This window comes from Dendrobates tinctorius, unplaced genomic scaffold, assembly GCF_039654945.1.
Source record: "Dendrobates tinctorius isolate UK_male_01 unplaced genomic scaffold, ASM3965494v1 ptg000103l, whole genome shotgun sequence".
NCBI classification, from domain to species: domain Eukaryota; kingdom Metazoa; phylum Chordata; class Amphibia; order Anura; family Dendrobatidae; genus Dendrobates; species Dendrobates tinctorius.
This window is the reverse complement of record NW_027361771.1, coordinates 29,648,844-29,675,260: the sequence shown is the minus strand read 5'-3', so window position 1 is coordinate 29,675,260 and position 26,417 is coordinate 29,648,844.

Below are 26,417 nucleotides of genomic sequence, written 5' to 3'. Positions count from 1 at the left end.
CATACATACAACATGCATACTACATACATGCTACATTCATACTACATACTACATACATGCTACATTCATACTACATAAATACTACATGCAACATACATACTACATATATACTACATGCATGCTACATACATACTGCATGCTACATACATACCACATATATACTACATACATACTACATGCATGCTACGTGCATGCTACATGCTACATACATAACACATATATACTACATGCATGCTACATACATACTACATGCTACATACTACATATATACTACATGCATGCTACATACTACATGCTACATACATACTACATATATACTGCATGCTACATGCATGCTACATACATACTACATACATACTACATGCTACATACATACTACATATATACTACATACATACTACATACATACTACATGCATGCTACATGCATGCTACATACATACCACATACATAACACATATATACTACATGCATGCTACATACATACTACATGCTACATACATACCATATACATACTACATGCATGCTACATACATACTACATGCATGCTACATACATACTACATGCTACATACATACTACATATATACTACATGCATGCTACATACATACTACATGCTACATACATACTACATATATACTACATGCATGCTACATACTACATGCTACATACATACTACATATATACTACATGCATGCTACATACATACTACATGCATGCTACATACATACTACATGCTACATACATACCACATACATACTACATATATACTACATGCATGCTACATACATACTGCATGCTACATGCATGCTACATACATACTACATACATACTACATGCTACATACATACCACATATATACTACATACATACAATACATTCATACAATACATACATAGACATACAGTACATATAACATAGAGTAACATACTTACCAATACTTGTCACATTGTTCCCCGAAGCCATTGTCTTTTCCGGAATAAATATTAACATAACAAACCACAAAAATACTCACCCACGATCCGAAGCAGTCCACGAGTGTGTCCCACGACGATCTTGGGTAGAGAACTGCAGCATCAGCTGTTGCTGCCGTTCTCTACGGGCTGCAGGAATCCAATGACGGAAGGTAGGTATCCTTCCGCACTGTATTCCTCCGCCACTTAAAAAAAAAAAAAGTCCCTAGTCTCACTTTATGCCATTGCTGTGTGGGAAATTCCCACACAGCAATGGCATAAAGTGAGACTAGGGACTTTTTTTTTTTAAGTGGCGGAGGAATACAGTGCGGAAGGATACCTACCTTCCGTCATTGGATTCCTGCAGCCCGTAGAGAACGGCAGCATCATCTGATGCTGCAGTTCTCTACCCAAGATCGTCGTGGGACACACTCGTGGACTGCTTCGGATCGTGGGTGAGTATTTTTGTGGTTTGTTATGTTAATATTTATTCCGGAAAAGACAATGGCTTCGGGGAACAATGTGACAAGTATTGGTAAGTATGTTACTCTATGTTATATGTACTGTATGTCTATGTATGTATTGTATGAATGTATTGTATGTATGTAGTATATATGTGGTATGTATGTAGCATGTAGTATGTATGTAGTATGTATGTAGCATGCATGTAGCATGCAGTATGTATGTAGCATGCATGTAGTATATATGTAGTATGTATGTGGTATGTATGTAGCATGTAGTATGTATGTAGCATGCATGTAGTATGTATGTAGCATGCATGTAGTATATATGTAGTATGTATGTAGCATGTAGTATGTATGTAGTATGTATGTAGTATGTATGTGGTATGTATGTAGCATGTAGTATGTATGTAGCATGCATGTAGTATATATGTAATATGTATGTAGTATGTATGTGGTATGTATGTAGCATGTAGTATGTATGTAGCATGCATGTAGCATGCATGTAGTATGTATGTAGCATGCATGTAGTATGTATGTAGCATGCATGTAGTATGTATGTAGTATGTATGTAGTATGTATGTAGCATGCAGTATGTATGTAGCATGTATGTAGTATGTATGTAGTATATATGTAGTATGTATGTAGCATGTAGTATGTATGTAGCATGCATGTAGTATATATGTAGTATGTATGTAGCATGCATGTAGTATGTATGTAGTATGTATGTAGTATGTATGTAGCATGCAGTATGTATGTAGCATGTATGTAGTATATATGTAGTATGTATGTAGCATGCATGTAGTATGTATGTAGCATGTAGTATGTATGTAGCATGCATGTAGTATGTATGTAGTATTTTTTTTTTTTTTTTTTTTTTTTTTTAACATTTAACACATTAGCCGGATGATGGGACTACTACTGTCCCATCATTGGCTAATGTGTCAATCACTGTCATGGTAGCAGGCATCGCCCGATGGGACTTGTAGTCCCATCGGACGATGCTTGCACAGACCCCCGGACATCAGCACAGCCCCCCGGCAGGCCGGTACAGACCCCCACAGGGTGCACAGACCACCGGCAGGCCGGCACAGCCCCCCGGCAGGCCGGTACAGACCCCCACAGGGTGCACAGACCACCGGCAGGCCGGCACAGCCCCCCGGCAGGCCGGTACAGACCCCGGGCAGTCCACACAGCCCCCCGGCAGGCCGGCACAGCCCCCCGGCAGGCCGGCAGAGACCCCCGGAAGGCCCGAAATGACGGCGCATCATGATGCGCACACACCGCGCATCATGATGACGTCAGGCCGTCAATCAACTGAACTTCCGATTCCGATGCCGAATTCCGATATTGAAAAAATATCGGAAGTCGGTATCGGAATTCCGATACAGCAAGTATCGGCCGATACCCGATACTTGCGGTATCGGAATGCTCAACACTAGTGCTGACTCTTACATAGTGTATATTTGTTAATTTTTTTATTCACAGCGCCCTCTTTTATTACATAGTCCCTTCTTTTTTATAGATATAAAATGACTGCTGATGGATTTGCCAGTGACCAGACGACCAGTCCATCAGCTCCTCCATTAGAAAAGAAGTTTTCCCATGCTCCATCAGACATGATTGCATTATACAGCTAACAAGGCCGGATGGTATGTAATAAAAAACATGGCTCTATATATAATCCGATTATGTAAGGGACAGTACTGTACATAACAAGAGAGGGAACTGTATAAGGGACAGCAATATACATAATAAAGGAGACTATGCAATATATATACATGTACAGTTGTGGCCAAAAGTATTGACACCCCTGCAATTCTGTCAGAAAATACTCAGTTTCTTCCTGAAAATGATTGCAAACACAAATTCTTTGGTATTATTATCTTCATTTAATTTGTCTTAAATGAAAAAACACAAAAAGAATTGTCCTAAAGCCAAATTGGATATAATTCCACACCAAACATAAAAAAGAGGGTGGACAAAAGTATTGGCACTGTTCAAAAAATCATGTGATGCTTCTGTAATTTGTGAAATTAACAGCACCTGTAACTTACCTGTGGCACGTAACAGGTGTTGGCAATAACTAAATCACACTTACAGCCAGTTGACAGGGATTAAAGTTGACTCAACCTCTGTCCTGTGTCCTTGTGTGTACCACATTGAGCATGGAGAAAAGAAAGAAGACGAAAGAACTGTCTGAGGACTTGAGAAGCCAAAATGTGAGGAAGCATGAGCAATCTCGAGGCTACAAGTCCATCTCCAAAGACCTGAATGTTCCTGTGTTTACCGTGCAGAGTGTCATCAAGAAGTTTAAAGCCCATGGCACTGTGGCTAACCTCCTTAGATGTGGACGGAAAAGAAAAATTGACAAGAGATTTCAACGCAAGATTGTGCAGATGTTGGATAAAGAACCTCGACTAACATCCAAACAAGTTCAAGCTGCCCTGCAGTCCGAGGGTACAACAGTGTCAACCCGTACTATCCATCGGCGTCTGAATGAAAAGGGACTGTATGGTAGGAGACCCAGGAAGACCCCACTTCTTACCCCGAGACATAAAAAAGCCAGGCTGGAGTTTGCCAAAACTTACCTGAAAAAGCCTACAACGTTTTGGAAGAATGTTCTCTGGTCAGATGAGACAAAAGTAGAGCTTTTTGGGCAAAGGCATCAACATAGAGTTTACAGGAGAAAAAAGAGGCATTCAAAGAAAAGAACATGGTCCCTACAGTCAAACATGGCGGAGGTGCCCTGATGTTTTGGGGTTGCTTTGCTGCTTCTGGCACTGGACTGCTTGACCGTGCGCATGGCATTATCAAGTCTGAAGACTACCAACAAATTTTGCAGCATAATGTAGGGCCCAGTGTGAGAAAGCTGGGTCTCCCTCAGAGGTCATGGGTCTTCCAGCAGGACAATGACCCAAAACACACTTCAAAAAGCACTAGAAAATGGTTTGAGAGAAAGCACTGGAGACTTCTATGGTGGCCAGCAATGAGTCCAGACCTGAATCCCATAGAACACCTGTGGAGAGATCTAAAAATGGCAGATTGGAGAAGGCACCCTTCAAATATCAGGGACCTGGAGCAGTTTGTCAAAGAAGAATGGTCTAAAATTCCAGCAGAGCATTGCAAGAAACTCATTGATGGGTACCGGAAGCGGTTGATAGCAGTTATTTTGGCTAAAGGTTGTGCAACCAAGTATTAGGCTGAGGGTGCCAATACTTTTGTCTGGCCCATTTTTGGAGTTTTGTGTGAAATGATCAATGTTTTGCTTTTTGCTTCATTCTCTTTCGTGTTTTTTAATTTAAGACAAATTAAATGAAGATAATAATACCAAAGAATTTGTGTTTGCAATCATTTTCAGGAAGAAACTGAGTATTATCTGACAGAATTGTAGGGGTGTCAATACTTTTGGCCACAACTGTATGTGTGTGTGGCTATATAGATATATGTAGCTTTGTTGCCATAAAAGGAGGGAGGCCCAGACACATTTCTTGATCAGGGGCCCCAAGCTTTCAGTGTCCTTCCCTGGTCAGACTCTAACCTCTACAACATGGGCAAGACCAAATAGCTTTATAAGGATGACAGGGACAAGATCATAGACCTGCACAAAGCTGGAATGGGCTACAAAACCATAAGTAAAACACTGGGTGAGAAGAAGAGAACTGTTGGTGCAATAGTAAGAAAACGGAAAAAATACAAAATGACTGTCAATCGACATCGATCTGGGGCACCATGCAAAATCGCACCCCGTGGGGTATCCTTGATCATAAGGAAGATGGAGATCAGTCTAAAACTACATGGGGGAACTTATTAATGATCTCAAGGCAGTTGGGACCACAGCCACCAAGAAAACCATTGGTAACACATTACGCCGTAAAGGTTTAAAATCCTGCAGTGCCCACAAGGTCCCCCTGCTCAAGAAGGCACATGTGCAGGCCCATCTGAAGTTTGCCAGTGAACATCTGGATGATTCTGTGAGTGAATGGGAGAAGGGGCTGTGTTCAGATGAGACAAAAATTGAGGTCTTTGGCATCAACACAACTCGCCGTGTTTGGACGAAGAAAAATTCAGCCTATGACCCAAAGTGCACCCTCCCCACTGTCAAGCATGGAGGTGGAAACATTATGTTTTATGATTGTTTCTCTGCTAAGGGCAGAGGACTACTTCACCGCATGAATGGGAGAATGGATGAAGCCATGTACCGTAAAATTCTGAGTGACAACCTCCTTCCCTCCGCCAGGATATTAACCCCTTAATGACCGTAGTTTTTTTCGGTTTTGCATTTTCGTTTTCCGCTCCACTTCTTCCCAGAGCCATAACTCTTTTATTTTTCCGTCGATATGGCCATGTGAGTGCCTATTTTTTGTGTGACGAATTGTTCTTTTGAACAATACCATTGGTTTTACCATGTTGTGCAACAGAAAACGGGAAAAAAATTCCAAGTGCGGCGAAATTGCAAAAAAAAAAAAGCAGTCCCACAATTGTTTTTTTATTTGGCTTTTTTGCTAGGTTCACTAAATGTTGAAACTGATCTGCCAATATGATTCTCCATGTCATTATGAGTTCATAGACCCCAAACATGTCTAGGTTCTTTTTCATCTAAGTGGTGAAAAAAAATTCCAAACTTTGCAAAAAAAAAAAAATTGCGCCATTTTGCGAGACCTGTAGCGTCTCTATTTTTCTTGATCTTTGGTCGGGTGAGGGCTTATTTTTTGCATGTAGAGCTGACATTTTCAATGATACCATTTTTGTGCAGATACGATCTTTTGATTGCCCGTTATTGCATTTTAATGCAATGTTGCGACGACCAAAAAAGTAATTCTGGCATTTTGATTTTTTTTCTTGCTACGCCATTTAGCGATTGTTTTTATATTGATAGAATGGGCGATTCTGAACGCGGCTATACCATATATGTTTATGTTTGATTTGTTTTATTGTTTTATTCTGAATGGGGCTAATAGGGGGTGATTTGAACTTTTATGATTTTTTTTTTTTCTTCATATTTTTAAAACCTTTTTTTTACTTTTCTTATGCTTCAATAGCCTCCATGGGCGGCTAGAAGCTGCCACAACTTGATTGCCTCTGCTAAATAGGGGCGATGCTCAGATCGCCTCTATGTAGCAGATTTACTGCATTGCTATGAGCGCCGATCACAGGGTGGTGCTCATAGCAATCTGGCATGAACAACTATAGAGGTCTCAAGGAGATCTCTGGTTGTCATGTTGATGAACCGATGACCCCCGATCACGTGACGGAGGTCACCGGTGAGCGGATTTCCGGCCGGATGGCTGAGAGTGCTTGTTAAATGTCACTGTCAGAGTTTGATAGCGGCATTTAACTAGGTAATAGCTGTGGGCAGATTACAATTCCTTCCGCCCATGGCTATTGCGAGCACATGTCAGCTGTTCAAAACAACTGAAATGTCCCGGCTTTGATGCGGGCTCACGGCCGGAGCCCACATCAAAGCGGGGTTCTGCCATCGGACATACTATTCCGTCTGATGGCAGAAAGGGGTTAAAAATGGGTCGTGGCTGGATCTTCCAGTAAGATAATGACCCAACACATACAGCTAAGGAAATAAAGGAGTTGCTCAAAAAGAAGCACATTAAGGTCATGAATGGCCTAGCCAGACTCCAGACCTTAAGCCCATAGAAAACTTATGGAGGGAGTTGAAGCTCCAAGTTGCCAAACAGCAGCCTCCAAATCTTACTGATTTAGAGATGATCTGCACAGAGGAGTGGACCAAAATTCCTCCTGACATGTGCGCAAACCTCATAATCAACTAAAAAAAAGTCTGAACTCTGTGCTTGCCAACAAGGGTTTTGCCACCAAGTATTAAGTCTTATTTTCCACAGGTATCAAATACTTATTACTCATTGCAAAATGCAAACAAATTTATATAATTTATACAAGGTGATTTTCTTGATTTTATTATTTATATTGTTGACTGCAGATTATACAGGATACTCTCCAAGTGTGTGACAATAGAGCTTGTTTATTCAGGAACAATCATGAATAATATGCTTAATAGATCAGGAATAAATCATTTGTGCGTTTCTGTGCAGCAGCTACAGCAGGCTGTTTGTCTCATATACAGACACAGGAAAAACAGGAAATACAGTCACATGCCATCCCTGAGTGAGCCTCTGGGAGATTTTTTAAGTTTTTTGGTCTAACTTTATAAACAGCATACAAATCTAGCAACTAAACACTCATAGACAGGAATGAAGTTGTTTTACCAAACATATTCCAACAGATATTCTATCTCTCAAAGTTAAAATTAACCTACCCTTAAAATATAGACTGTTTATGTCTTTGTCAGTGGGCAGACTAACCTAAAATAAGTAAGAGATCAAATGCTTATTTCCCCACTGTAGCTGTTATCGTACTGACCAAAGAATGAAACGACCTTATATCCCCCCCAAAAAATCCTGAATTGCTGTTTTTTGTTCATTCTGCCTTTCAAAAATGGGGATAGAAAGCAATCAAAAAATGTCATGTGCCCCAAAATGGTACTAATAAAAATGTCAACTCGTTCCGCAAAAATCAAGCCCTCACATAACTCTGTGGGCCAAAATATGGAAAAATTATAGCTCTCAAAATATGGTGATAGTTTATCAATAAAAAGCATCTTTTAGTGTGTAACAGCAGAATCCCTAAATACCCGCTATAAATCTGGTACTGTTGTGATCACACAGACCCGAAGAATAAAGTCGCCTAATCATTTATACCGCACAAGGAATGGCGTAAAAAAATAAGTAAAGCCAATTCTTCTACTGCTGTTGATTTTTTTCATTCTGCCTCCCAAAGATCGCAGTAAGGCTCGGCGCACATTTATCTTGCGCTCTGCGCTGAGTGCTTGCATCAGGGATTCCGTGTAAATCTCTGAAATATGTAATTCAGATGGAACCTTTGGCAGAAGATTCCCTATAATGAGACAGATGGAGGCACTGTGAACGCTGTCTGACCTGTGATCCGGAGGTGTCCATCTTTTTAGGAATGCATAAAAGTGCCATCGGCCACAGTTTTGTGCACTTCTGAAAAGAAGGACACCGCTGATCAAAGGCCAGATGGAGTCCACAGTAACTCTGTTGCCTCATTATAGTGAATGGATCCCTCGGAGGTTTAATCTGAATCATGTCACTCAAAGATTTATATGGAAACACCAAAGTAACTGGTCAGCGTAGAGCGCCAAATAACTGTGATCCAAAACGTTATGTAAAGTGTTCCCAATAAAAGCTTCAACTCAGTCAACAAAAAAAGCAAGTCTCTACTCAGGTCTGTCATCTGTTAATGGAAATATATAAGGCTTTTACATTACTGGTATTACAAAGACTCTGGAAAATCGAAACGACTCCTTACACATCAAAAAAAATTTAGCAAATTCTCCGCTCTCAATTCCAAAGGCCCCCTTCCCTTATGAGCCCCACAATGTACCTAAACTTTGTATTGCGTCCACGTTTGGCATTTCTGAAGCAACGAGAGTCCAACTAACTTATGGGTGCATGTCTCCAGAAGCACGAGCTGGGCATAACGTACTGGTGACTGCAGCGTACTGGTCACTACAATGGCAGTTTGCAATTTTCACTCAGCAACATTCATTGCTGCTTGTTTCTGGAAAATACCCATGGAGTCAAAATCATCACCACACCTGTAGATAAATTCCCCAAAGGGTATAGTTTCTAAAATGGGGCTACTTGACGGGGAATTATGCTCTTCTAGCAAATAGGGGCTCTGAATATGGAGTCCACAATCTGTTCTAGGAAAATCTGTGCTCCAGGAGGCAAATAGCGCTCCATTCCTCCCCAGTCTCTCTGTCTGGCTAAGTAGTACTGTACAGCCACATATGAAGTATTGTCACCTCCAGTAGAAATTGTGGGACAAATATTGGTGCCATTTTTACCCACTTCTTGTGTGAAAATGTAAAATCAGGGCCTAAAACAAAATTTTGGTGGTAAAAATGTAATTACTTTTTCTTCACTGCCCAATGGTATAAAACTCTGTGACAGACTTGTGGTGTCAATATGATCACTGCACCCCTAGATGAATTCATTGAGAGGTATAGTTTGTAAAATGGGGTCACTTATGGGGAGTTCTGCTGTTCTGGCACCTCATGGGCTCTCTCAGTGGTCATGGCACCTGCAAGCCATAACAGTAAAATCTGGCACTTGTTGCTTTCTGAGCTTTGCACTGTTCCTGAAAAATATTTACCGCTAACATGTAAGGTACTGGCGCATTCAGGAAAAAATGGACCTCAGTTTGTTGTAAAGAATATCCTATTAGCCCTTAGAAAAATTAAAAACTTGAAGCTAAAACAACACTTTAGTGGTAAAAATGTAATTTATTCTTTCTTCACCGCTCAGTGGTATAAAATTCTGTGAGGCACATGTAATGTCAATATGATCACTCCACCTCTAGATGAATTAATTGTGGATTGTAGTTTGTAAAATGAGTTGACATATAGGGGGTTTCTGTTGTTCTGGCACCTCAGGGGCTCTGCCAATATGATATGACACCCTCAAACCATTCCTGCAAAATCTGAACTCCCTTCTGAGCTTTGCACTGTACCTCAAAAGTAGTATTCCCCAACATATGGGGTATCAGTGTACTAAGGAGAAATTGAGCAACAAACTGCATGGTGCAATTTCTCCTGTTACCCTTATGAAAATGCAAAATTTTGGGCGAAAATAACATTTTTGTGGGGAAAATGTGATTTTTTTTATTTTCACGGCTCAATGTTATAAACTTCTGTGAAGCATCTGGGGGTTCAAGGTGTTCACCACACATCTAAGTGCATTCCTTGAGGGGTCTAGTTTCCCACATGGGGTCACTTTTGGGAGGTTTCCCCTGTTTAGGCACATCATTGGCTCTCCAAACGGGACAGGATATCCACTAATTATTTCAGAAAATTTTACATTCAAAAAGTCAAATGACGCTCTTTCCCTTCTGAGCACTGCCGTGCACCCAAACAGTAGATTTTTCCCTCATATGGGGTATTGGAGTACTCAGGAGAAATTGCAGTAAAAATTGTATGGTGCAATTTCTCTTGTTACAGTTCTGAAAATGCAAAATGCAAAATTTGGGGCTAAAATTTCATTTTGTGAGTAAAATGTGATTTTATTATTTTCACAGTTCAAAGGTGCAAACTTCTGTGAAGCACATGAGGGTTCAAAGTGCTCACCAAACATTGCACAACAAATTGTATGGTGCAATTTCTCCTGTTACCCTTATGAAAATGCAATATTTTATGCTTGTGGGGAAAATTTGATATCTTTTATTCTTACAGCTCAAACATAAATTTCTGTGATGCACCTGAGGGTTCAATGTGCTCACCACACATCTAGATCAGTTCCCTGAGGGGTCTAGTTTACAAAATGGTGTCACTTGTAGGGGATTTTTTTTGTTTAGGCACATCAGGCACTCTCCAAACGCGACATGACATCCGCCAATTGTTCCAGCAAATTTTGCATTCAAAAACTCAAATGATGCTTCTTCCCTTCTGATCTCTGCTGTGCACCAAAAACAGTGCTTTTCTCCCTCATATGGGGAATTGGCATGCTCAGGAGAAATTACACAACAAATTTTGGGGTCCACTTTTTCCTGTCAGCCTTGTGAAAATAAAAAAATTGGATATGAAGTCAATTTTTTGTGAAGAAAAGTTAAATGTTGATTATTGTTATTTTTGAATTCTTGTGAAGCACATAAAGGGTTAATAAACTTATTGAATGTGGTTTTGAGCACCTTGAGGGGTGTAGTTTTTAGAATACTGTCACTTTTGTGTATCTTTTACCATATAGACGCCTCAAAGTGACTTCAAATGTGATGTGGTCCCTAAAACAATGGTTTTGTAAATTTTGATGGAAAAAAGAAAAATCACTGGCCAACTTTAAATCTTATAACTTCCTTACAAAAAAATATTTTGGTTCTAAAATTGAACTGATGTAAATTAGACATGTGAGGAATGTTATTTGTTAACTACTTTGTGTGATATATTTCTGTGATTTAAGGGCATGAAAATTCAGTTGGAAAATTGCAAAATTTTCCAAATTTTCACCAAATTTCCATTTTTTTCTACAAATAAACGCAAGTAACATCGAAGAAATTTTACCACTATCATGAAGTACAATATGTCTCAAAAAACAGTCTCAAAATCAACAGGATCCGTTGAAGCATCCAGAGTTATTACCTCATAAAGTGACATGAGTCAGAAATGAAAAAATTGGCTCAGTTATTAACATTCAAACCACAATCCGGGGATAAAGGGATTAACATTTCTATTACCTGTATGCCCATAATAATAGGTAATATATGTCCCGGGGGATGGTGACAGATTCCCTTTAAAGGCAGTTGAAAAAGAAGGGAAAAAAGGCTTAGTTAAATAGATAGAGGGATGGATAGATTAGTTAGGAATAAATTAATAAATAAATTAATAAATTTAAAAAATGGCATGGGTTGCCCCTATTTTTTAATAACCAGCCAGGGCAAAACAGAAAGTTGTGGGCTGATATTATCTGGCTGGTAAGGTCCATTGTTGCTGACCCCTTCCCAGCCTAAAAATACCAGCCTGTAGCCACCCCAGAACTAGCACATCACATTAGATATGCCATTTCTGGCACCCTATCTCAGCTCTTCCCGATTGCCCTGGTGTGGTGGCAATCAGGGTACTGGGATTAAGGGTTGATGTCAGCAGCTGTCAGACACTCCCATTACTAACCCTGTAAATAAAAATCAATAAACACACACACACAGAAAAGTCCTTCATTTTGAAAAAAAACAGACACCCTCTTTCACTAATATATTTCCCTCAAAAAATCCCACGCCTGTCCATCCTAGTCCAATGGATCCACCGTATTCCACATCAATGTCCTGCGACAAGCTCCACTCAAATTCCAGCATATGGAGCCCCATTCTTGGGGCTCATAGGCTGTTACACCAGCACACACTACTGGATCTCGCAGCGCTCTGCGATAGCCAGCAGTGTCTGTGACCGCCAGTGACGTCAATAAGGTTACCGCTGGTCACAGAAGTTGTTTCTCATGCTGGCATGCAGCATCTGTGACCAGTGGTAACCTTCATGACATTGTGGCACCCCTGGGGCTCAGTCACCACAGAGGTACTGCACCTTCTCCTGAGGTGTGGTGCCCCACCATCCAGGTAAGTTGGAGGCTCCTGACCACGCTCCAACACCCGCACCCCACACAATAGAGTAGTTCAGCACAACCACATTGCGGCTCCTTGCTTAGAGAGAAGCAGAGCACCTTTGGTGGTTCCCTGCTTGGAACACTAGATGTGCCGGGAGGTGAGTGGAGTTCAGGATATAGATATATGTGCGGGATGGTTTAGGATAAGAGGGTTAGTCTGACAGGAGGTCATTGAGGAAGGAAGCCACTCGGGAGGAGTGTGGATCCCTGGAAGAAGGGATGGAGGAAGGAGTGCTGCAGCTGCCTCAGTGACCTGAGCCAGCTGGCATGGGAAAGGAAAGGAGAGAAGGAGAAGGACATTGACCTGAAGCCTGAGCTTCCATAGAAGGGAAAGGACAAGTACGGAATGTAGGAGTAGAAGGGAACATAGAGGACGTGGGTTAGAGGAAGAACCCTGCCTAGAAGTTCTAAGCGCAAGGCCGGGGCCCAGTCCCCGAGGTTGTATGGACACTAATGGTTCTGCAGCAGACACCGGTGAAGTAGTGGGCTGTAAATGCACTACTCCCATCTAAGACTTGAGGGCACAACAGCAATACGGATAGAGAGCCGGGACTTAGGAGTAGAGAGTCCCCAAAGCAGGCTACAGCTGTCTGCCATGCAAGTAGAGTTCTTGGGAACATCTGTCAGGAGTAGTGTTGAGCGATAATATTCGATACCCAAAAATATCGTATCGGATGGTATCGCCCGATACGAAAAAAATATCGGGTATCGCCGATTCCGATACCGGAAGTCCCATTCAAGTCAATGGGACCTCCGGTATCGGAATTAAAAAAAGGCCTTTATTTCCTTGTTGGCTAATTCTACATAATTGAAAACAAATAAGAATCATGTAGAATGTATTGTGGGAGGTGGAGGAGACATTAAAAGCATAGTGGTTTATTCAAATCACATGGCATAGCATTAATTCCAATTTTTTTTTTCAAGACGTTCGGAGTTAAAAAGATATTGACTATGTTAACTTTTTTATATTTAGTCAGATATGTATGTTTCGCAACTTCCATGCTCTTCACCTTCTTTTGTACTTCTCCCACACTTTCTCCTTCATGATCCGCAGCAGTAGCATTTTTTTCATCAACTTTTTCTTCACCTTATTCATCTTCTTCTTCTTCACCTTCTTCCCATTAATTTTTTTTTCCATTCTTCATATTCTTCTTATTCAGCTATTATTAATTTTCATATGCTATTTCTTCATCTTCTTCCTATTCTTCTTTTTCTTCATTTTCTTATGGTGACAGGCATTCCTGTAGTACTTATCTATAAAAGTTATAAGATTACACCTTACGTTCTGCCTGTCACAAAAGATTTACAACAGAATTTGTCCGCGTTCAGTTTGGCCTGCAGCAGCAGGCATTTTCCAGGGGCACCACGAGGAGGAACGGACTCACCCCCATTTACTGCTTAGTCTTCTTCTGCTTATAATTTTGATTTCTTCTATGCTGATTTTTTGTCTTATGCTTAATGTTCTTCTGCTTTCTGTTCTTCTGCTTTTGCTTCTTCTGCTTCTTGTTCTTCTGTCTTTTGTTCTGTATCTTGGTGGTTGTCTTCATGTTCTTTGTCCTCTTGGTCTTATTATTTAGGGTCATATTTCTGGTCTTCTTTGGTGTGGTCTTCAGGGTCGTCATCATCAGGGTCATCGTCATGGAGATCAATAAGGATTACCAAAGACAATTTCAAAAAGCTTGATCTTGGAAATGTAGCAGAAGGTACAAGAAGGCTGAGAAACTGTCAAGAACCAGCAGACAGTGCTGGCACCCGGATGGGTAGCAGAAGGAACAAGAGCCAATGGCACTACCGAGGACCAACTGACGGTGCTGGACCACGGTTACTAAGCAGAAGGTACCTGTGCTAAAAAGCACTACCAAGGACCAGCTGACGGTGCTGGACCACGGAAACCGAGATGGAGGCACCTAGGCCAAAGGCTGTGGCGAGAACCAGCAGACAGTGCTGGCACCCGGATGGGTAGCAGAAGGAACAAGAGCCAATGGCACTACCGAGGACCAACTGACGGTGCTGGACCACGGTTACTAAGCAGAAGGTACCTGTGCTAAAAAGCACTACCAAGGACCAGCTGATGGTGCTGGACCTCGGATACTGAGATGGAGGCCAAAGGCTCTGGCGAGAACCAGCAGACAGTGCTGGAACCCGGGTGGGTAGCAGAAGGTACCCATTGAAAGCAAAGTAGCCAGGCCGCAAGCCGGCCGCAGTTACCGAAACCCACAGTCCTACAGGGGGTCCATGTCCCATTGGCACTACGGATCCAGCCTTCAGTGCCAGTTCCCGCAGCTCACATAGGAGTCACCAAAACTGCAGGCACCGTAGAGTCGGCTAACCCGGCCGCAAGACGACAGGACAACGGATTGGTGGCATAGTGACCTTGACACTACCCGGAAACAGCAGGCGTGCTGGAACCAGGCTGGGTAACAGGGAGTCCCCGTGCCAAAGACACTGCCGAGAACCAGCTGACGGAGCTGGAACCCAGATGGGTAGCAAAAGCTACAAGAGCCAATGGCACTACCGAGGAACAGCTGACGGTGCTGGACCATGGTTACTAGGCAGGAGGTACCTGTGCTAGAAAGCACTACCAAGGACCAGCTGACGGTGCTGGACCTTGGATACCGAGATGGAGGCACCTAGGCCAAAGGCTCTGGCGAGAACCTGCAGACAGTGCTGGAACCCGGGTGGGTAGCAGAAGGTACCCATTCAAAGCAAAGTAGCCAGGCCGCAAGCCGGCCGCAGTTACCGAAACCCACAGTCCTACAGGGGGTCCATGTCCCATTGGCACTACGGATCCAGCCTTCAGTGCCAGTTCCCGCAGCCCACATAGGAGTCACCTAAACTGCAGGCACCGTAGAGTCGGCTAACCCGGCCGCAAGACGACAGGACAACGGATTGGTGGCATAGTGACCTTGACACTACCCAGAAACAGCAGGCGTGCTGGAACCAGGCTGGGCAACAGGGAGTCCCCGTGCCAAAGACACTGCCGAGAACCAGCTGACGGTGCTGGAACCCAGATGGGTAGCAAAAGCTACAAGAGCCAATGGCACTACCGAGGAACAGCTGACGGTGCTGGACCACGGTTACTAGGCAGGAGGTACCTGTGCTAGAAAGCACTACCAAGGACCAGCTGACGGTGCTGGACCTCGGATACCGAGATGGAGGCACCTAGGCCAAAGGCTCTGGCGAGAACCAGCAGACAGTGCTGGAACCCGGGTGGGTAGCAGAAGGTACCAATTCAAAGCAAAGTAGCCAGGCCGCAAGCCGGCCACAGTTACCGAAACCCACAGTCCTACAGGGGGTCCATGACCCATTGGCACTACGGATCCAGCCTTCAGTGCCAGTTCCCGCAGCCCACATAGGAGTCACCTAAACTTCAGGCACCGTAGAGTCGGCTAACCTGGCCGCAAGACGACAGGACAATGGATTGGTGGCATAGTGACCTTGACACTACCCGGAAACAGCAGACGTGCTGGAACCAGGCTGGGCAACAGGGAGTCCCCGTGCCAAAGACACTGCCGAGCACCAACTGGCGTTGTTGGAGCCCAGGGACAATCATGGTCTAGGCCGAGGCCTACTTGGTGGTAGTTTTAGATTGTTTGTAGGCTACAACAGACTGTCAACGTGCTCCAATTAGGCATCTGTCTCCACTCTGTTTCCAGGATTTCACGTGACCACCAACACCGCCAGTTTATGCGTACAGCAGCCGTCTGCCCAATCCACACGTGTTGCTGTGTTACTGGGATTCTGTAATGTCAGCAGATCCCCTGATGTGTGTCTGCCACTGTCTCCTGCTCTGTCCACATTCCCACCGCTTGCAGTGGGAAGGTGGACAGCGCAGGAGACAGTGGCGGACACATATTGGGGGATCTGCTGAAGTTACAGAACCCCAGTAACACAGGAACACGTGTGGAATGCATGGATGGCAACTGTGAGCAGGAACTGGTGGTGTTGGAGGTCAGGGGAAATACTAGAGACAGAGTGGAGACAGAGGCCAAATCAGAGAATGTTTAAATCTGAAGTAGTTACAATTTGGAGGCAGCAGCAGTTTGCCCTCCACACAGCAGGGGATCAGCTGACGTTACCGAACCCCACTTTCACATGAACGAGTGTGCTTTTCTGTGTGGACAGCACTTCCGAGCACCAACTAGTGTTGTTGGAACCCAGGGACAATCATGGTGCAGGCCGAGGCCTACTAGGAGCCAGGTGTAAAGCTGAGGTATTTTGACTTTGGAGGGAGCAGGACACTTTGCCCTCCACACAGCAGGGGATCAGCTGACATTACTGACCCCCACTTTCACATGAATGAGTGTGTTTTTCTGTGTGGACTGCACTTCCGAGCACCAACTAGCGTTGTTGGAACCCATGGACAATCATGGTGCAGGCCGAGGCCTACTAGGAGCCAGGTGTAAAGCTGAGGTATTTTGACTTTGGAGGGAGCGGGACACTTTTCTACAAGTAGTGGTAATGTAGACAAAGCAGGAGACATTGCCGTGCTCAACTCTGGAGATGAGCAGATGTTACAGGACCCAGGTACCACAGGAACAAGTGTGGATTGTGCAGACGGCACTTGAGAGCAGAAACAGGCGGTGTTGTAGGCCGGAGGAAATACTCAAAACAGAGTGGAGACAGAGGGCAAATCAGAGAACATATTAAATCAGAGGTAGTCAGAAGTTGTAGGCAGCAGGAGAGTTTGCCGTACACACAGCAGGGGATCAGCTGACGTTACCGAACCCCACTTACACATGAGCGAGTGTTTTGTCTGTGCGGACAGCACTTCCGAGCACCAACTGGCGTTGTCGGAGCCCAGGGAAAATGAGGTAGTAGGCCGAGGCCTACTTGGAGCCAGGTGTAAATCTGAGGTTGTTTGACTGTGGAGGGAGCAGGACACTTTGCCATACACACAGCAGGGGATCAGCTGACGTTACCGAACCCCACTTACACATGAGCGAGTGTTTTGTCTGTGTGGACAGCACTTCTGAGCACCAACTGGCGGTGTCGGAGCCCAGGGAAAATCTGGTAGTAGGCCGAGGCCTACTTGGTGGCAGTTTGCGATTGTTTCTCGACTACTACTAACTGTCAACGTACTCCAATTAGGCCTCTGTCTTCACTCTGTTTCGAATATTTCCTCTGGCTTCCAACCACGCCAGTTGCTGCTCTGAAATGCCGTCTGCACAACCCACACTTGTTCCTGTGTTACTGGGGTTCTGTAACAGCAGCTTCTCCCTAGAGGTGAGTCAGGCAATGTCTCCTGCTCTGTCCACATTTCCACTACAAGTAGTGGGAATGTAGACAAAGCAGGAGACATTGCCGTGCTCAACTCTGGAGATGAGCAGATGTTACAGGACCCAGGTACCACAGGAACAAGTGTGGATTGTGCAGACGGCACTTGAGAGCAGAAACAGGCGGTGTTGTAGGCCGGAGGAAATACTCAAAACAGAGTGGAGACAGAGGGCAAATCAGAGAACATATTAAATCAGAGGTAGTCAGAAGTTGTAGGCAGCAGGAGAGTTTGCCGTACACACAGCAGGGGATCAGCTGACGTTACCGAACCCCACTTACACATGAGCGAGTGTTTTGTCTGTGCGGACAGCACTTCTGAGCACCAACTGGCGTTGTCGGAGCCCAGGGAAAATGAGGTAGTAGGCCGAGGCATACTTGGAGCCAGGTGTAAATCTGAGGTTGTTTGACTGTGGAGGGAGCAGGACACTTTGCCATACACACAGCAGGGGATCAGCTGACGTTACCGAACCCCACTTACACATGAGCGAGTGTTTTGTCTGTGCGGACAGCACTTCTGAGCACCAACTGGCGGTGTCGGAGCCCAGGGAAAATCTGGTAGTAGGCCGAGGCCTACTTGGTGGCAGTTTGCGATTGTTCCTCGACTACTACTAACTGTCAACGTACTCCAATTAGGCCTCTGTCTTCACTCTGTTTCGAGTATTTCCTCTGGCTTCCAACCACGCCAGTTGCTGCTCTGAAATGCCGTCTGCACAACCCACACTTGTTCCTGTGTTACTGGGGTTCTGTAACAGCAGCTTCTCCCTAGAGGTGAGTCAGGCAATGTCTCCTGCTCTGTCCACATTTCCACTACAAGTAGTGGGAATGTAGACAAAGCAGGAGACATTGCCGTGCTCAACTCTGGAGATGAGCAGATGTTACAGGACCCAGGTACCACAGGAACAAGTGTGGATTGTGCAGACGGCACTTGAGAGCAGAAACAGGCGGTGTTGTAGGCCGGAGGAAATACTCAAAACAGAGTGGAGACAGAGGGCAAATCAGAGAACATATTAAATCAGAGGTAGTCAGAAGTTGTAGGCAGCAGGAGAGTTTGCCGTACACACAGCAGGGGATCAGCTGACGTTACCGAACCCCACTTACACATGAGCGAGTGTTTTGTCTGTGCGGACAGCACTTCTGAGCAACAACGGGCGTTGCTGTAGCCCAGGAAATAAAGTTCAGGTCATAGAAACATGAACACAACAGGAGACCTGGATCCTGTTGCCAGCCAATTATTTATTCTGGAAGAGGACTGGCAAATTCAGGTGAGATCCAGGCCTTGTTCATTTTCACAAAAGTAAGCCGGTCAACATTATCGGCGGATAGTCGCGTGCGATGGTCTGTTACCACACAACCTGCAGCACTAAAGACACGTTCCAATAATACACTGGCAGCAGGGCAAGCCAGCACCTCCAATGCATACTGGCTAAGCTCTGGCCATGTATCCAGCTTAGAGACCCAATACTTGAACGGGGAAGAGCCATCTGGGAGAACACTAACAGGGCACGACAAGTAGTCTGTCACCATCTGATGGAAACGTTGCCTCCTGCTGACTGGAGCCGTCTGTGATGGTGTAGCCATTTGTGGCGGTCCCACAAAACTTTTCCACATTTGGGCCATACTGGCCTTGCCTTGTCCTGCGGCACTGCCTCTGCTACCTCTTTGTGCAGAGCTTCCTCCACTGCCTCTACCCACATGGCTGCTTTGAAAAGCACTACCAGCAACACTTGTGGGGGGAATGGAGAACATGATGGCCTGCACAAGTGTTTCTTGGTACTCCCGCATTTTTCGCTTCCGGTTCAACTGTGGTATGAGGCTTTGTAAGTTGTCCCGGTAGCGAGGATCTAGGAGGGTGTACACCCAATAATCAGCCGTGTGGAGAATGTTGGCGATGCGGCGGTCATTTAACAAGCACTGCAGCATGAAATCAACCATGTGCTGCAGACTGCCAACTGGACCGGAAACGCTGTCCCCAGCTTGAGGCAGCATCTCTGCCTGCTCAGCATCACCCCACCCTCGCTGTACACACTGACTACTAGAGCCTTGTGTACCTCCCTCCTCTGGAGAGATGTGTTCCTCCTCGTCCATTGACTCCTCGTCATCCTCCTCACTAAGTGTCCCCTGCCTGGGCCTTTGTGTGGAAGCACGTTGCGCAGACTTGCCAGAAGCAGATGGCATTTCTGACTGCTCATCCTCGACCTCTTCAAAAACCTCCTTACTTAGTGCTTGTAAGGTTTTTTGAAGCAGACAGATGAGGGGGACAGTCATGCTGATTAGTGCATCATCTGCACTGGCCATCCGCGTGGAGTCATCGAAGGCACGCAAAACTTGGCAGATGTCCCTCATAGTGGCCCACTCAGTGGTGGTGAAGTGTGTCCGGCGCACAGTGCGACTTGTTTGCGCCTGATGCAGCTGGTACTCCATTACTGCTGCCTGCTGCTCACACAACCGCTCCAACATATGTAACGTTGAATTCCACCTGGTGGGGAGGTCACATATGATGCGATGTTCTGGCAGGCGGAATCGGCGTTGCAGAGATGCAATGCGAGATCTTGCCATGCTGGAACGCCGCAAGTGAGCACACTCTAGGCGAACCTTGTGCAGCAGTGCATCAAGATCCGGATAGTCCCTCAGAAAGCTCTGCACGACCAAATTGAGCACGTGTGCCAGACATGGTATGTGAGTGAGGTTGCCTAGGCCCAGAGCTGCCACTAGATTTCGGCCATTGTCACTCACTACCAAACCTGGCTGGAGATTCGCTGGCACAAACCACACATCGCTCTCCTGCTTGATGGCATTCCAGAGCTCCTGTGCTGTGTGGCTCCGATTCCCCAAAGAAATTAATTTAAGGACGGCCTGTTGACGTTTGGCCACACCTGTGCTCATATCTGGCCTAACAGGCTCACGCAGTGCTGATTCCGAGGAACTAGAGTAGGAGGAGGACTCAATATGTACAGACTGCATTCCTGCAATCCTTGGAGTTGGCAGAATACGTACAGAGCCACTCTCCAGATCTGTACCCGGCTCCACAACATTGACCCAATGGGCAGTGAGGGAAAGGTATCGTCCCTGTCCATGGCTACTGGTCCACGCATCGGTGGTCAGGTGGACCTTGCTACTGACGGCATTTAGTAGCGCATTTTTAATTTTTCCCTCCACATGCTTTTGCAGGGCAGGGACAGCTTGCCTGCTGAAATAAAAGCAGCTGGGCACATTGTATTGTGGAACTGCCAATGACATAAAGTTCCGGAAGGTGTCAGTCTCCACCAGCCTGAATGACAGCATCTCAAGGGCCAGTAGTTTGGCAATGCCGGCATTCAGAGCCAGTGCTCGGGGATGGTTTGCCGAGTATGGCCGCTTTTTCTCCCATGCCTGTGCTACCGATTGCTGGTGAGTGGCCTGGGAGTGTGCTGATGACTGCGAACGTGGTTCAGTGGGTGGAATTTCACTGGGTCTCTGGACAACAGTGGCAGTGGTTCTTCCATGGCGTTCCAGTGAGGAAGCCGAACCAGCTGTGTGTGAGCTGGAGGAAGAGGCCCCAACACGAGCTGAAGAGGTGGTAGGTGCTGCTGAAGGTTGGCCTACATCTTCAGTGTGTCTGTGTAACTCCACCTCGTGCTTGGTACGCACATGTTTCCACATATTTGTGGTATTGAGGTTGGTCACATTTTTCCCTCGTTTCACTTTCTGATGACACAGCTTGCATTTGACAAAGCAAATGTCATCTGCAACTGTGTCAAAAAAAGACCACGGACTGCAAGTCCTGGGAGCGCCCGTTTTGTGTTTTGAAAGAGGATTACTCCTCATGGGTGCCAAACTGGAGGCTACAGGCAACCAAGTCTGCCCCCGCCCTCTCCCTCCTCTTTTGGCCATTCGGGGAATCTCTTCCTCAGAGCTGCTCCCACCACCTTCCTGTGGCTGACGCCATGATGGGTCAAGGACCTCATCATCTCCACTCCCCTCTTCAAGCACCGGCTGGTCCTGGGTTGTCTCGCCAGCACCGTACGCAGTAGAAATTGGCAACTGAGTCTCATCATCATCTGATGCATACTGAGGTGTGCTGACCATAGGCACTGGCCCACCCGCCTCTTCAGATTCAGAGGGACAAAGCAGTTGCGCATCACTGCATACTCCCTCTTCTTCACGCTCTAGAATGCTGCTTGGCTGGCCACCTCTTTCCAAGCCAACAGATTCTGAGAACAGAAGTAAAGATTGAGATGGCTCCTGTCCAGGGCTCTCAGACTGCCTGGGCAATTTGGCAGGTGGTGAAGAGACAGATGGTTGCTCTTCAGTGCTCTGGCCTTGGGAGGATGCGGAAGTCATTGAAGTGGATGCGTTAGCTGCCATCCATCCGACAACGGCTTCAATTTGTTCGTCACGCAGCAGTGGGGTACGGCGAGGTCCTACAAAGCTGCGCATGAAGGACTGTTGCCTGGTAAAAGTGGGGGATGCCGGGTCACTGGTGGCCGCAGCAGACACCGAATCCCCACGTCCTCTCCCTGCTGAATCCCCCCGTCCTCTCCCTGCTGAAACTCCACGGCCACGACCACGTGCCTTACTCCCTGCCTTCTTCATCTTGGTAGACTGATAAAGATAGGCAGAAAAGTAAAAAAGGGGTGGCTTAGTGTTCTTATTCCTGAACACCTGCTAACCAGTATAAGAAACACTAATTTGGCTAAGAGTGTGTGTACTACACTTTAATATGATCTAATGTGGCCTAGACAACTGGAAAGTGGAGTGTTTGGTGAACTTTATTTCCTTTTTTTTTGGGTGGGGGGAAAGGAAAGGATGTGACCAAAGTTTGAAAGCTATAGTATCACAAACTTTTTGGAGCGATTACAATGCAGGAAGCTAACCTACAATGCAATTGATGAGGCTCCAAAAAATAGGGTGATACTAGCCTGGCTGGCCCTGAAGGGCACAAGCCAGCAAAAAGGCTCCTCTATCTAATCCTATATAGTGTTTGCAACCAACCAATGACAATGGATGCGGTTGGAAGCACACTAATATAGGAGCAAAAATCTGGCTAAATTAGCTGCAAAAAAAGGACTATGTATGAGGCAGTGACGCACGCTGAGCGGACTACAGCTAGCGGTGGCTGTAGAACACACTGCAACGTGAGCTGCACTCACACACAGAGAGACCTATCAGACAGCCAAAAACAGTGCAGAGAAATGGGCTATAGCACTGAAAGGCTGCTGAAAGGCTTCGCTGTCCACTCCTTTAGTGTTTGCAACCAACGTATATGGATACGTATGGAAGCACACTATACAGGAGAAAAAAGAAGCAGCAATAAAAGAAAAATGTGTATGAGGCAGAGACACACGCTGGCCGGCCTACAAGCAGACGTGCCTGCAGGACACACTACACAGCGTGGGTCTGCACTCACACAGCCCTTGCAGACAGCTGTGAAAACAGCGCTGCTAGGGAAAAGCAAGCTACAGTGGTGGTTTATGTAGCCTGGGTTAAGCACTATATGTTTTGTGGAATCGCTATTTCTAACTGTCCCTCACAGTCTTCAACATCAGCCTGTCCCTAACTGAATTCACAGCAGAGTGACCAGAAATGGCGGCTGCAGCGCTTTTTATAGTGCATCATGACATCATTTCAGCAGCCAATCACAGCCATGCCAGTAGTTAACATGCCTACATGCCTAACAGGATATGCCCACACTTCTGAGGATCCCCATTGGCTGAATCAAATCGAGCGGGCTCCTAGCATTATGGGAACTTCCGATTCCGGTATTCGATATGAAAAAAGTATCGGAACTAAGTATCGGAATTCCGATACAGCTAATATCGGCCGATACCCGATACTTGCGGTATCGGAATGCTCAACACTAGTCAGGAGGAACTCCAGAGTACCACGGTACTGGAGATCTTCACACTTAAAGGCATTATAGAGGAAATGTTCAGGAAAGGCACATAAGTTGGCGGAGTGTGAAAGGGAGCTTTCCATCTTGCCTGGAGGTTGACTGAGTCCCTGACCTGGAGGACATGGCACAGAAGCGGGCACTACAGACTGTGAGTAAAGCTTTGGAACTACATGCCCTGGTGTCTTCCATTCCTTCCTGCGTCCGCCTGCCTGACACTGCTACATCCCCTGCACCAGACACTACATCACCTAAGTGTCTCCACATCTACACTGCCCTGGGACAACAGCCCTGCCTGTGGAGGGCTATACCACCATTGCTGCACCACACCATCTATCCCGGAGGATCTGCATGCAGCGTCGGCTTAACACCTCGCTTGCCGAACACCACAGGTGGCGTCACGAACTATACATTCAAACCACTACATTCCCCCATTACTTGGGTGCCCAGGGCCACGGTCTGGGTCACCGCTGCTGTGACTCGTCCCACTGATACCGGCCCGGTACCGAGTACGCCACAGCCCTGGGAGGGCGACCCAACATCATCGCTCATTATAGTGGCCAGCTCTTGCACTATCCTTCGCAGCTGCTACAGCATATCAAGCTTGGCTCTATGAATGTTCATATGCCGCAGACATTGAAGCGGTGATTGTGGCACCATGGATTATGTCAGAACTGCGCTGGACTTTTACTTTCTAATAAATAGGTAAATGAGGGGAATTGCCGGGGAGTGTTTTTTAAATAAAGAACATTTAAATGTGTTTATTTGTTTTTAAATGACTCATCTGCCAGTTAAGCGGATGTAAATGCTTAATGAATATTCACTGTTTACCCAGCCCTTCTCTCCATGTCAAGAGATGGGCTGGGGAAGCAGTGAATAATAATTTTATCCTCTGATTTCAGAAGTCAATGGGTCGAGCATCGGGTCTTAGATAGACCCCACAATGCAATGCGGCCCCCCATTCACAGTAATGCCAGGAGCCATCATGGGACTCGAGCATTGCACTTCAGCACCCCCTATACTCGGCCGAGTGACGAGCATGCCTGAGCACCCTAATGCTTGGTCAAGTAACGAGCAGTGCCCAGCATGCTCGCTCATCACTGGAGATTACATTTCACCCAAGTACATAACAGTACAAGTTATTTTCTTTAATCTAACTTGCTCATTTAATTTTTGTTCCAGAGTCAAGTATTTATATCTTTCTGCTATACATTATTTAACCATGGTTATGTTGATTAATGCTTTTGCATAGATGTAGCCATCAAGCAGGCACAACAACACTAGTCTGAAGTCACCATGTGGCTTTGTGAAACCTATTGTAATTTCCCCTCATTCATTCCCTTTAAAACCATCAGTTCTGTGGCCTTACTTATCAGATCTGGAGCATCAAACCTCTCTAGTCCCCAGATATGTTCAGTGACAGGGGAATTCTCATATATATATTGATGTCTTCACATTTTTATCATACACTAACTGCTTTTCCTCTTATGAAACATAGATATTGTCAGACAGCTGCTTGCCGCATGAAAAAAGCCAACTGATGAAGCATCACTTCAGTGGAGAAGAAACCATCAATGCCGAGCATTAGGCTGCTATTTCTGCATGAAGGAGGGCCATTCACAGAATAACCATGAATCTTTCCTGACACAGTAACAGGCAGTCACATTACTGGAAATCCCTTCAAGCCACCAAGCTAGGCATTTTTCCCTAGACACACTAATGGTTGCCTACTACTATGGCTCTGTGTGTGTCTCATGTGAAATGTGGGCTTTATTGAATCTGAGAATCTTCCAGACAGTCTTTAGATTTACTTGTAAGAGAATGAAAACATCTAACTGTGGTTGACATTTAAAATGCAAGATCTTATTCCCCAGGGTGTAATGAAAAAAAAACATTTATGAGTCTAATGTGATGATGAATGTGAATGATTGGAAGTGAGCAAAATCTGCTTAATGGTTAATTATTTGAGGCTGCACTCTGGCACCCTAGAACTGGTGGTTTGTAGACATGGCCAAAAGGATCAATTGTTCCTAGCAAGTCCCAAGATGGGCAAAAAGCATCATTGTGACCATCGAAAGCTTGTTGTCCCACTTGTAACAGCCAAAAGTGATTACAGAGAATTGTGCAAAAACAATAAAAATATTACTTCATGGTCCTTTGTAAATTATTTTTAATCAATCAGCTTTATTGTTCAAATACTAGTATAATAATTGTGTGCTCAAGGCATATACTTGTCCCATAGGTATTAACAGTGCATCTTACCATTTGGACAACTCTCCCAGAACACGTTGAAGTGAAACACTCAAGTACGGAAGGGGCACAAAGTCATCACTATGATATATTAAAAGTTCGGTATGCTAAGGAACAATGTACCCCAACAAATCAGCCTTTAACATCACAGAAGGGGTCAATATGTCTGACTCTGAATGGTATGTTTTATTATTATAAGGGGGATGACCCCTCTAGAATAATTAGAATGAAAGGAGTGGAGACCAAAGCCAATCCATGTCCTATGCAGTAGCTATGCCACATTCATTTCTTCAATTCCTATCACTGCTGGATTATATTTTTTGAGATGTTCAAATATGGAATAGCTTTTAGTGGTGGCCCTCATTCCATGAATGTTCCATGAGAGAAAGTTCACTAAGGATCCCATA